Source organism: Corvus hawaiiensis, chromosome 6 (genome assembly GCF_020740725.1).
Source record: "Corvus hawaiiensis isolate bCorHaw1 chromosome 6, bCorHaw1.pri.cur, whole genome shotgun sequence".
In the NCBI taxonomy this organism is placed as follows: Eukaryota; Metazoa; Chordata; class Aves; order Passeriformes; family Corvidae; genus Corvus; species Corvus hawaiiensis.
This window is the reverse complement of record NC_063218.1, coordinates 33,477,908-33,490,756: the sequence shown is the minus strand read 5'-3', so window position 1 is coordinate 33,490,756 and position 12,849 is coordinate 33,477,908. Positions and strand designations below refer to the sequence as shown.

At 37.2% G+C, this 12,849-nt stretch overlaps 1 protein-coding gene across 23 annotated transcripts in view; it reads right to left on the bottom strand.

Moving 5' to 3' along the window:
- The window catches only part of GPHN (gephyrin), a 286,068-nt gene that overhangs the window by 200,397 nt on the left and 72,822 nt on the right, over positions 1-12,849 (bottom strand). The window lies entirely within an intron of this gene.

The window sequence follows — 12,849 nt, the reverse complement described above, 5'->3', positions numbered from 1 at the left end:
ACCTAAACCTCAAACTCCAAATTTGTTCTCCTGGCTAATGTTCTCCTTCTCTCAGCACATGTACCCCAATCCTGTAAGCCATCTAATTTCTCTTAATTAATACCACAGTCAATTTGAGAGGTGGAAAAAAGTAGTGGCACAAATACTTTTAGAGTAACACAGTATCAGTTTAAAGGAATTAGTTATTTCTGACTGCAGCAAACTTTCTGAAGAACACAAAGGCTGTAATATGGAAAAATCAGTGTAAGGATCAATTTGCCTTAACGGGCAAGGTAATCTGTGAGACAGAAAGTTTATGACGAAATGCATTACTGCTCATCTTTCAACACAGAATACAGCCTCAAATTTGGTGAAAGGGGACATGAATAAAATAATCTACAAAAGCAAGTGTTCCTACTTCTTTCTCTCTAAATGCAAAATACTCTCTTTAATTTACATATCTAAGTATTCATGTGCATCACCAGCATCAAGAAAATGCAAATCATTCCCAAAATATATTGTTTTCACAGATTACAACACACACAGTGACAGACCTACCTAACATACTACAAAACTGCAAAATGTTTCTACTAGTACCTCTCATTGCCAATGCATCTCACAAGTGTGAAACCTGTTAAGTCTGGTGGGAAGGACAAGTATTGGAAGAAAGCATCCCAGAAGAGGCTGGCATAGCTGATGGAACAGGTACTGGCCCTGGCCCTCAGACAAAGCCTGACAGTTTACGACTGTAAGAGAGGTATTTGTCAAGTGTTGGAAACATTCACCTCAACAGTGAAATAACCAACTGATATCCTAAGCTTCTCTTACTCAGTGCCTCTGAAAACAGTACGTACCAATTGCTCACCGCACACAAACCGTGAAAGCCATCAGTCTTTCATAAGGGGTCTCTTGTCTGTGAGGTACTTGTCTCAGATCTTCAGTTTAAACAACAGCCACTTGTGCTAACGAAGCCCAGACTCTCAGCTTGTTCCTCCCATGACAACTTAATAATTGTCTCTATAACAAACTGAAAGTTACCTGTACAGAGTTCAAAAGCACTGCTCCCATTGCTAGGGAAGCTCTCACTGAGCAGCTTGAGCCATCACGAATTTTTCATTTCCCTCCCTATCTATTACACTGAACCCAAGACCCTTGAGTGGATGTCTTAACTCTTGAGTTAAAGGAGTAACTCCAAGATCAGCAGACTCACAAACAATCTCCATGCTAGATTTCATAGGAGGAAAAAATTCCCACCTACATTGATATTTGATAGTTTGTATTTGCTTCTTGTCAAGTTTGGCAACAAAACAGCAAACAGAACATTTTACCTAGTCTTGTCATAAAGCCTACACTACCAATGTATCAACATATCTCCATGCTAACACAATACATCATGAATAAAAATTATGCTCAACCCTGTTCACTACTGACAAATCAAACATTTTTTAAGCATTAAATATTTAATCAAAACATGCTGCATTTCTTCTAGTGTCTCCTCCAATCTCCTCATGGAAAGCAATCACAGTGATAATTGAGGAAACTAGTGTCATTATCTCAAAACTTTTTTAAGGGGAAATGGAAATGACAACATAAAATTATCTTATCAGTAAAAATGGCCATTATTTATCTGTAACTCAAGATGTTTAAAACACAAAATGTGTTTCAAATAAATGTTTAAAATGAATGCCTAGATTTGCCAGAGACAGTCTTTGTTTTACTTGTCTCAACAAAAAGCCAGTATTATAATACTCTTTTTATGAATGAATTTTAAAACTGCAAACCTTCCCTCTACTTAGCAGACCTCGGCAATAAAAGCATTTGCTAAAAAGACTAACTCAACATCAAATATCTACAAACTTTGAAAAATGTATCAACCTGGTCTCCCTGGTTTTCTTCTTTGATTGTAGGAGAGTTAGAACAATGTAAGGCTGGAAACTGGTAAGCAAGTCTCTTCTTAGGGTACTAGCCAGATTTAGAAAACACAGATGCTTCAGATAAATTTAAAAAACTCCAAATCTGGTTTTAACAGTCAAGAATTCCAATAGTTTAATTAATACTAACATTTGACTATAACTGTCAATAAAATGACTAGCATGCATAGCAACAGGAGAGTTTCCAGTGAGAGGAAATGTTTCACTGGAATAGGCTTGAAGAAGCACTTGATCTGCATACAAGCACAGTCATGCCTCTTCACATCCTTGCAAATTCTCACCATAAATAAATAAAACAAATGTTCAGCAATAAATGCAAGGTGGAAGCAATCAAGCAGAGCAGGTACTCTATTTCTCACAGCTTAGAAAACTCTAAATTAACACTGCACATATTTAAAAAAACCCATATACCCTGATCGAAATGCAAGCTATTTATTTTAAACGGGAGAGTGAAACTGTGATGGTTTCTGTGATGACAGAAATATCAGGGCAATCAATGGTGCTTTAAGGTTTGAGAGAAGAAAACATAGAAGAAAACTTTGCATCACAGCTACAAATTGTATTCCAGACACAGTTAGGCCATGCCTAACTTTTGAAGCACAACCAAGGGATACTTTTGCATAGAACATCTATATGAACACAGTCCCCATACAGGATTTTACTGTCTTGCTTCAAAATGCATTTTTTTATTTTTTAACCCTCCAAAACTTTGTAAAAGCTAGTATTTTAATCATTGTTGAGTGGATGGTTTCTGGAGAGATAGAGAACTGTTAGCTGTTCCTTTCTACATATACATCAAGTGGCTGAGCCTCTGATCTGCATTACACCCCCCACAGGTACTTCCTTAGAGACATGGCAAATGACAACAAAAATAGCTCCCTAAAGTACATTTGCTCCATGGAGTATTGCACATATAATGACAATCTGTAAGGTGCCAGAAATGTTGTTAATACATCAAATATTGGCACAAATATCACAGGCATCGACTGAACAAAACACATAGTCTGAAAAACATCACAGTAAGGCAAAATCCCTAAACATGCATTGAACAGTTTGACTTCCAAGTGAGCGGTTACATGTATGAAAGTAAACAGGATTTAGCAATAGCTCCAATTTTCCCAACATTCATCCTACTTCCAGCTCCTGGTTTCTATTACTGATGTTCTGTTTCTGACCCCTGTCTAGTCTTGTAACTAGGAAGTAACAGAGATGGGAAGCTAATAAAGGAATATAGTTGTCACCTGTCAATTGCACAGCATATAAAATTCCCGATGGAAAGGTTAAAATCAGCATTCACACTCTAATGTGCAAACATCCAATTTACAACAGTTGTGAAGCCTTCCCACTCGGCATTTGTGAACTTCTAAATTTGTTCATGTGATTTTTTTTCCTTTGCCTTCTTTAGCAGAGTTTTAAATGAGACCATATACTGAAGAGAAACAGATTATTAGCCTGTTGATTCCCAAAATGAGAGGTTCTTTAACTATGAAGACAAACTAATATTTTCTTCAAGCAGAGGCAGGTCATAATCTGTTGTGAAATGTATCCTTTTTAAAATTTTATTTTTTAAATGTCTGACAATTTGAAAACCATGTAGCTCATTAAAAATGCCACTTAATCTCTTACCCCACACAGAGAGTATACCCAGTAAAGAAGAGCCCTCTTTCGATCAAATCACTTCCAAATCTACAGCTGATAACAGTCATTTTCATACTTCTATGATTTAGAAAAAATGCAATAACTGCCCTCAAAAAATGAACAAATATCTACAGTTTAGTAAAGTAAATTTACAGTTAAGTTTACCTCCTCCATATCTAAATATGCGATTCCAGAAAACTACTTTTACCTGCCAGATTTTCCTCTTGGTTCCCAGAATTCAGAACTGCTTTTAGATTAGTTGTGACTACCTGTTTATAAAAATCATCTTGACAACAAAAATGCTACACTCATGAAGGCAGTCACTGATGCACTATTAGTTTGAAAATAAATGGACTACTACAACATTGAACAGTATGCACTGAAGTATAAGATATCAATTTCTCACATTTTTGTCTTTTAGAGATAACATCTCCTAAGTTCAGTTCTTTTTCTAAGGACCTCTTCATCTGCCCACAGTATTTTTGACAAGACTTTACCTTACCCCTCTTTTTACAGGATCATCTATGTAAGTAGGTTTTATAACAGGTTCATTCAGCAGCTAATAAATATAAAAAATATTTAGTACACTTGGGATGTTCTGAAAAGTACTGGTCTAGCACACTGTTGTATTCCAGTCTGGTTTTGCTTGCAACAAGCATTATTCAGAAGTCTCATTCCAGATTCAGGTGGTTCTGTATGTATGTACTGCATGCAAACATTTCAGGATTCAAGTATTTTGCTTTTATGGGCCCAAGCTTATACACAATGCAGAAAGCACCTTCTTTACGTATTATACATATTATGGACTTCAAGAAATAATGAACTTTGCTAGGGAAGCCTAGGGTCTTAGGGTTTAGGATATACGAAGGTAACAGAATTTTTTCTCAGACCTTGAAACATCTCTCTTTAAAAGCCTGTTCTCCTGCAAACACAGAATTCCTGTCCTATACATGTCCTATACATGTCCTATAAGGCATACTTTACAGACAGCAAAGGAAGGAGAAAACACCAGAAGATTGATTCTCTTAATATTAAAATGATTTTAAGGTATTTTATGGCTTCCATGGACAGTAACACCAGAGATAAATAATGCTGCCTTTTTTCTCTGCTACTGTCACATTTTTCAAGTGATTACATGTCAACCAGAAAACATACATAAAACAGATGGCACATTACAGAAATTTTGTAGCACCTTCTCCAGATCTATCAAAGAAGACAGCAAATTAATTTTAAGAGCAGCGCTTATACTATTTGCATATCTGCACACAAATCTCTGACGTATTTGCAGAATAAAAAGAATTACGAGTCTGCATGCAAACTGCCAAGAAAATATGTCGTCTGTGAGTAGCAGACATAAGGCAGGCTGGTTTCCTAAGAACTTGTGATCTAAATGCCATTTGCTATCACAATATAAATCCAGATTCCTTTAGTACCCACACAAGAAAGAGAGCTAAAGCTAATACAAAACCATGTATGTGAAAACACCAGTCGACAACAACCTGCGCTCTCCTCAGTGGGGGTAATAATCTGAGTCTCCTCTTTGCCTGGCTGCTCATGTACACTTAATTTTGAGATAATTTTAGAATTTTCTTCTTGTTACATTGTGTTTACTTTTCTATTACCCTGTTATCACATTTTTCATACACAGGTTAAACAGGTTTAAGAAGGGGAACCTGACAGACAGATGGACAGACTGAAGGATGGCACTGCCTTTTGGTCATATAAACATTGCTCTCCCATGGCAAATAATCTAAATACCATTTTCAAAATTTCAAGACATTAATGCACATCAACTTTCAAGTTTCCTTCCCTTTTTGATTTCCCTTTTGAACTTCATTTGCTAAAAATCGACGTAAGAGAACGAAATCATAAAACGGCAACACTTTTAGTTTTAACCCACAACCATTTAACAACAAAAATAGTTGCAACACCTTAGCATACTTAATAGATTGTGGAATATCTGCCCAAACATGCCACAGTAGTAACAATTTTAAAAATTAAGTTAGAGCATGGTGGCATTTACAGCACACAAATAAAAAGCACTCAAAAATTTGCCTGGATGTGAGCAGGGTCAGGCAACAGGTAACATGCCGTCCACTCCACAGGTTCACATATTCTAGCCTGAGAGCTGTGCAAAAAATGGCAACACAACACCTTAATTAAAAGGAGTATTAAAAGAGCAAAAGTAGCTACGTGAAGAAAAAAGTGTCTCTTTTATATACATTATATTTTAACAAATACAGATTATTGTGCTGGTGAAAATAAGATGTACAGGACACACAGTATCAGAGATGGCTAATGCTTTTCATATAAGTCCAGATTCAATTTTTTTTTTCTTTACCCATGAGAACAACAAATTGCACTCCAAAAATAAGCAGGGCATTTCTAAGACAGTGTTGTATCCTTTCAACTTACATAATTCTTTATTTTCTACTGCCAGAGAAAGTACCATGAACAGCAACAGCTCTGGAAAAGTGAAAGTAGCTGAGAAGGTCCTGATCACATCACTGTTTGAGCTCATTTTCTTCTTATCCTTGAAAAGCACGTCATTGGAAATATAAAGGCTGAGGTGCCACAATTTAGAAGACTTTATGTAATGTATCCACCAGTGGGAATTTTTATTGTAAGATGCAATGTTAAAAATCGCATACAAACCCAAAAGCTGCTTCTGCAAACTATCAGATAAAGCCTTCCAATCAAAGAAAGCACACCATTGAGATAAACCCATCTGAAATACAAGAATAAACCAGTATCTTTAATTAATTAATATAATTCATTTTCATTGGGTACTCAGAGCTAGTCATAGTATCAAGACTAATTGTAGTTTAAATTCATATAGTCTAATTAACTCCTGAGTATAAGCTCTTAGCAGACAAGAGCAAGAACACACTTATTTTATTCCAGTTATTTTGATTCACCAATATCCCATAAGTAGCCTCTTTCTCATCCACCCAGCAAGAGCTGCCTTCTGCTTCTCTACCACATCAGAAAACACCAGTGCAATGTATTTGTTCCTATTTTCTCTGACAATGTAAAGGTTAACACAGCAAACAAACTATCAGCTTCATAGGTTTTGAACACAAAACTGCAGTGATTACTTTCACTCCCTGCATACACCTGTCCTGCACATCTGATGAATGTTCCGGGACAAAAGCACAGACAAAGTCTAAGCATATTTTTTCAAGATAGTATAATTTAACATCCACCTTTATGAACATCCCATAGCAAGCTTTTCACCCTGGGCTTTACTGGATGTCAGAGCAGAGCAAATCTTCTCCCCCTTTCCCTTCAGAAAAAGTGTTATGAAGTGCCAGAATGGTATCATCACAGATTGACAAAGAAGTACTCTTATAAAAAAGGAGCTAAGCTACCGGAACAACAGAAGTGAAAGGCTCAGGTGACCTACTGAAAAACAGGGTGATCATAAACCAGAAATACAAGTTAGACATTTGAATATATAATTTTTCTTTTTCTAGAAAACAGAGAAGCACTAATGTCACTTGTAAACCAGATGTAAAGGAGAGCTGTTGTAATGATAAAGAAAACTAAGACATTGCAGGGGAAGTGAAAAGAACTTTCTGGATTAGCTTAGCAAAAAAAAAACAACCATTAGATGGTAGGTGCTGGTGTGTTTATGTAAATACAACAGCAAAACAAATATCAGAGAGAGAAAAGATAAAGAATAGTGTTGCAGAAGAAAAATAACTGTGAGGAAATCGTAAGAAACAGCAGAAATTTTTGAAGAGTAAGAGAGGTGAGCCTTTTCAAATAATCCTTCTATAAGAACAGTGAGGGCAAGGAAAGCAAACAGATTTAAGGACAGATTAAATGACACAGAAATTGTTTTTGAAGATCTGAAGCCGTCTGTACCACAGTAGCTAATGTTGTAAAATTTATGTTAGAGTTTCTCTGAAGGCTACAAACTTCTAAATCCCCCCAGGGTTTCTCCCATTTTCTAACAGCAATTAAATGAGTCATTTTTTTCTGTGTATCCATTAGTCTAGTGGGTTATGCCTCTCTCAAATGATTTATCATTTAAATTTTACAATACTTGTGCGGCCTTAGGCTACAAATTCTGCACTGGGATTTAATCTCTAACAAGCTTGAGTATCAACTACATCCCACTGTCACTGTGATCACTGTAGTGATCAGGCAAACTTCAGAAGAAAAATATCAATAAGATAGGAGATGCAGCATTAGCAATATTTCTAATTGTTTGTAACCAGTAAAAAAATTAAGTTCCTTGACGCTACAAATACTAAGCACTTGATGGATTTTTTTTCTTTGGGCTCTTGTTATTGGAGATAAATTAGTTCATGTTTTGTTTGGATTTTTTTCCCCAACGTGTATTTCCAGTAAGAAGTTTGTGTTGTTCCTCCTTTCACTATAAAACCATAAAAAATTCCAGGATGGGAAGGAAAAATATAGAAGACAAGCACATCCAAGAGAGGGGAAGAGAAGACTTAACAACAACTAAAAGCTAAGTACCTTTGAAGAGTAATATCTCATTTTAGACTTCTCTGAAATTTTTAGTTCTATCACAGGTTAGAACAGCTGTACTTAGAGCAGATGTCAAGAACCATTCCTCTACTCTTTATAAGGAGGTCTTGATTTTCAGCTTTTCTGATTTCTTCAGAGGATGTCTGAGTTTTTTCAATACCTCAAAAAAGACAAAATTCTTATCTCTAAACTTAGTTTTCTTGTATGTTATTTAGTTCAGAAAGAGAATGTGTTTAGTTTCTTAGCTAACAACACTTGAAACAATTTACAGCATCTTATATAGGCCCATTTTAACATCTTAAATGAATCCTTGGTTGCAGTGTACACTAATCAAGTCTACAATCAACCTCAGCTAGATGCACTTTTAAATATGATAAAGTATGCCTATGCAAGATGCTAACACATTTTGCATATTATCTGCCAGCCTGATCAAGAACCCCAAGAATCACATGAAAAACTATACTCCATTTTCCTAATGATATATTCTATCTACAAACACTGAATTTCTTATGTAAACAACTCCAGAGACCACTCCATTATTAGGAACCTGTGATCACAGGCTTGCATCATTCAGTAATGACAGGATTGTGGCTTGGAACAACACCCCTCTTTGCATTGCTCCATTGCTGCACAGATAAATGCATACAGACCTGCTGATAGGTAGATAATCCTCCAGGACCAACCCACAGATCCCAGGGCCTCAGTGTCCTGTCTTCCTTCTGCTCATGTCTCATACAGTCCCAGACACCGGAAATCATCCTTAAAGAAACTGAGGTATTTTCTGCACTGTTCAACATAGCCGCCTAAACGCTGTTAAAAGAAACCACCTCAAAAACACATAGTAGAAAAGGGCAGGAAAAAACAGAAGGTACTTCGTACTTCTTGAGACACATATTGTGTAACGTCCATGTCACACCACAGCTGGCAGTGTTCACTCCCAGCCCAGAGAGCCAGTTGTGTCCTGGGCTGCATCCAGAGCAGCATGGGCAGCAGGGTGAGGGAGGGGATTCTGCCCCTCTGCTCTGCTCTGGTGAGACCCCACCTGCAGTGCTGCATCCAGCTCTGGAGTCCTCAACACAGCAAGGAGTTAGATCTGCTGGAATGAGTGCAGCGGAAGGCCACCAAGTTGATTAGAGGGCTGGAGCACCTATCCTGTGAAGACAGGCTAAGAGAGCTGGGGTGTTAAGCCTGCACAACAGAAGGTTCTGAGAGGGAAACCTTATAGAACCTTCTAGTACCTAAAGAGGGCTACAAGAGAGCTGGAGAGGGACCTTTTACAAGGGCACGTAGTGATAGGCCAAGGAGTGGCTTTAAAATGAAAGTAGGTTTAGATGGGATAATAGAAAGAAATTCTTTACTGTGAGGGTGGTGAGGCACTGGAACAGGTTGTCCAGGGAAGTTGTGGATGCCCCATCCCTGAAGTGCTCAAGTCCAGGTTGGATGGGGCTCTGAGCAGCCTGGTCTAGTGGAGGGTGTCCCTGGCCATGGCAGGGAGGTTGGAATGAGATGATCTTTAAGGTCCCTTCCAACTCAAACCGTTCTATAATTCTATGATTCTGCTAGTCATTGTATACACGGCTTGAGCAGAGGCTTTCCCTGAATCCAGACATACAACTATGCACTACAGGACTTCCACGGAAGATTACAGGAAGGCACAAGGGAAACACTTAGACAAGGTATGGAGCTGAAGGAGATCCAGGATCAGATCACAAAGCCAGCTGTCTTACTGAGGATTTTGGGTTCATCTTCTGAGTTCAAGTAAAAGCAGCTAAAGGTCACCAACAGTACTGGACCAAGGGAGTGACACAAGCCAAGATCAACAGAAATTAGGAGAAAGCAGAACACAAAATGTATTAGTGAGCTAATAAAACTGCAGAAATCCCAGTGACAATCAAGTGCAACTCCAGATTGAATGGTGTTAAATCATTTGCAGCTATAAGATTTCAAACTGAAGGTGTAATCATAGCAAAATAATGCCAGTTAGCACATAAACGTAGTGTAGACAAACAACTCCAGTACAGGCAAGGACTTGAAGAAAAAGACATTATCTCTTTTATTTTTTAGGCAAAATTCGCATCTGGGCCTAGTCTGGTGTATCTGTCCCCTTTGGTTTGCTTGCTGAATGAATCACCTGAGACAGAAGAGTCTCCTGTAAGTAATTACACAATAACCATTTATTAGCACAGCTCTGTATGCAGAGCTCTGAACTGAGGCCCTACAAACATCATACTGAGGTATAAAAGGCATGATTTTATACTGTTAGCAGAGATAATGAAAAGATGTTGATACTAAAATTCAGTTGTAGCTATTTATTTATTGGATATAAAGATGTCCGTTCATGCAAAGGGATCTTTAAACTATTGACTTTCACGATTAGAATATTAAATATTTAAATAAATCAGTATAATTTAATAATGTAAAATGAGAATATGAGTAAAAATAATTTTATAAAACTACTAATATATTTAGTATAAATAAATATTGTTTAGATGACAGTGTAACTGTTTAACTACTTTTCCCTAAATCTCATTATCAAGTAAATTACATCCATATGGTTACAATTTTCAATTCATTAAATGTGAATTCTTGACAGTTTATGGGAAAATTCTTCATGAAAGTGGAAAAAACCAGTATGATAAAAAGTGCTTGCAATAATCCTTAAAAATAGGACAGTTCCTTTTTGTCCAAATCATAAGTACTTCTTAAGGTATCTTTTTGTACTAGTACTCTTAAGCCTCCTTAAAACTAGTGGTAGTACAAAACAGACTGTTTCAAAAACACTTTAAGGAGCGATTTTCAACTCTACCTAGAAAAAAAAAGCAACAAACACCCAATAGCAGAAGTGGTCAAAAAAAGCAAAGTGCATAAATCCTACTCATTGTTTAAAAAGCAACTACCACCATATTGTTTTCTTTTTGCAATCAACTTCCCATTATCAGAAGTAAAATAATACCTCAAGTAATGGAGGGAAAAATCCCTGCAGACAGTTATTACTGAGCATGCACAACACATCAATCGACACAGCCTGTTCTCTTCACTGGGTTCAACCCAGGCTATCTCACACTGCTTCTGGTAGGTCTTATTTGCCCAGATGCAGCATTTGATTGGCAAAAGCTCGGTTTCAACTGAAGAGCCTGGCTAAATCTAGACCATAAGGCAGAGACATCACATTAGCACCACCAGTGCCAGCTTGGATACAGCAGGACTAGCAGTGGGGCACATACATTAAATACCGATCAACATTCACTGACTCTGTACACGCTAATAAACCACTATAGAAGCTTAGGTCAGGAAACACCAAGACAGATACACCTAAGCTATCTTTACATGGTGCCAACTCAGCCATGACAGGGTTTACTAGCTCAGATTTGCAGTGAAGTAATGGCATCTAAAGAACCTTTAAGCTCCTGGAAGAAACAGTCACATTCACACAAAGCTGAACTAGTCATGCTGTTTCAGATTTTTGCTGGCTTCCCAGGGCTCCGCAATTACCACAAGCAGTGGGAAACTGTTTCTACACAATGATTTGGAAATGTACCACAGGTCTTTCCAGAACACTGAGCTGCCATCCACAAAAAACTGCTGATATCAAATCCTACACAGGAAAGTGCAGATTCTAAAAAACAGGATTTTCAATACTGTTTACATTTTGTTCACTGCTGTCTCTACTGGTAGCAGTGGTGAAGATCTCAGTGGGACAAGTTCCACTCAGATGTCATGGGAGGAGAGGATATCTCACCAGAAAGCCTGTAGTTCATGAAGCAACTCTAAAAGAAACATAGATTTATCCCTTACTCCCAATCTCTAAAACCTTTCCTTTTCTTTGAGTTAAACTTTTTTTCCAATGTTTTGTTTATTTTAACATTATGCTTATAAACTGAGCCTGTTTTAACAGCTCCGGAGCTGACCACTTTTCAGTGAACTGGCTCAAAGAATTGACGTCATCAATCCTTCATCTCTGGGTTCATTTTTTTCCACATGTATGTTCCTAACGCTTATGAATAAACTTTGAAAATGGGAACCAAAGCCTCTTGTCATCTCTTCCAGCTGGGAGGATCCTGGAAAAGCTGTAAATGGTTGAAACTGAGCCAATTATCTCAGTGAGCTGTGAAAAACCTGAAAATCAGTTTAAATGCTAAGTGTTTTCATCACTCACTCATTCAAATAATTATTAAAATTACAATCTCAAATGATTCCAGAGTACTACAAGTCATGCTACATATACCACTTGAAACATATGCTCCACCAAACCTGAAATACAGAAAATAAAAATAGGGAGACTAAAAATAGTCTAAGAAATTATAACAGGAGTAAGCTTTATATTAGTGTACCTTTGTTTATGTTCACTTACAGAGTTGCAACATTCAAGACTACAAAGTCTTGATTGCCGGTCCTTGATTTCAGGTCCTGATTACAGGGTGAAGTTTGCTGTTTATTCCCTTTCTGGAATCTTGCTATGCTTTTACAATCAGATATTTTAAATAATTCTATGTGGCAAATCATGAGTTGCATATAAAATATTTTTTTAGTTTAAAATATGCTCACTTTAGCACGTGTAAGGCAGTAGTAGAAGTGCCTTCTGGCCCTATGCAACCCTCATCTGAAATGAGGCCAGAGAACTGTAGCCCAATGTTTCCACCTGTGAACATTCCTTCAAGTGCTTAAGCACATTTGCTCCTATCATTCTATTTGTACTGGATTCTTTTTTGAGCTACTGTATTTTAGCCATGCTCACAATTGCATTCCTTATCAGTTAAAATGAAAGTAGAATTACTGATGCACTAGGTAGCCTAGATTATTT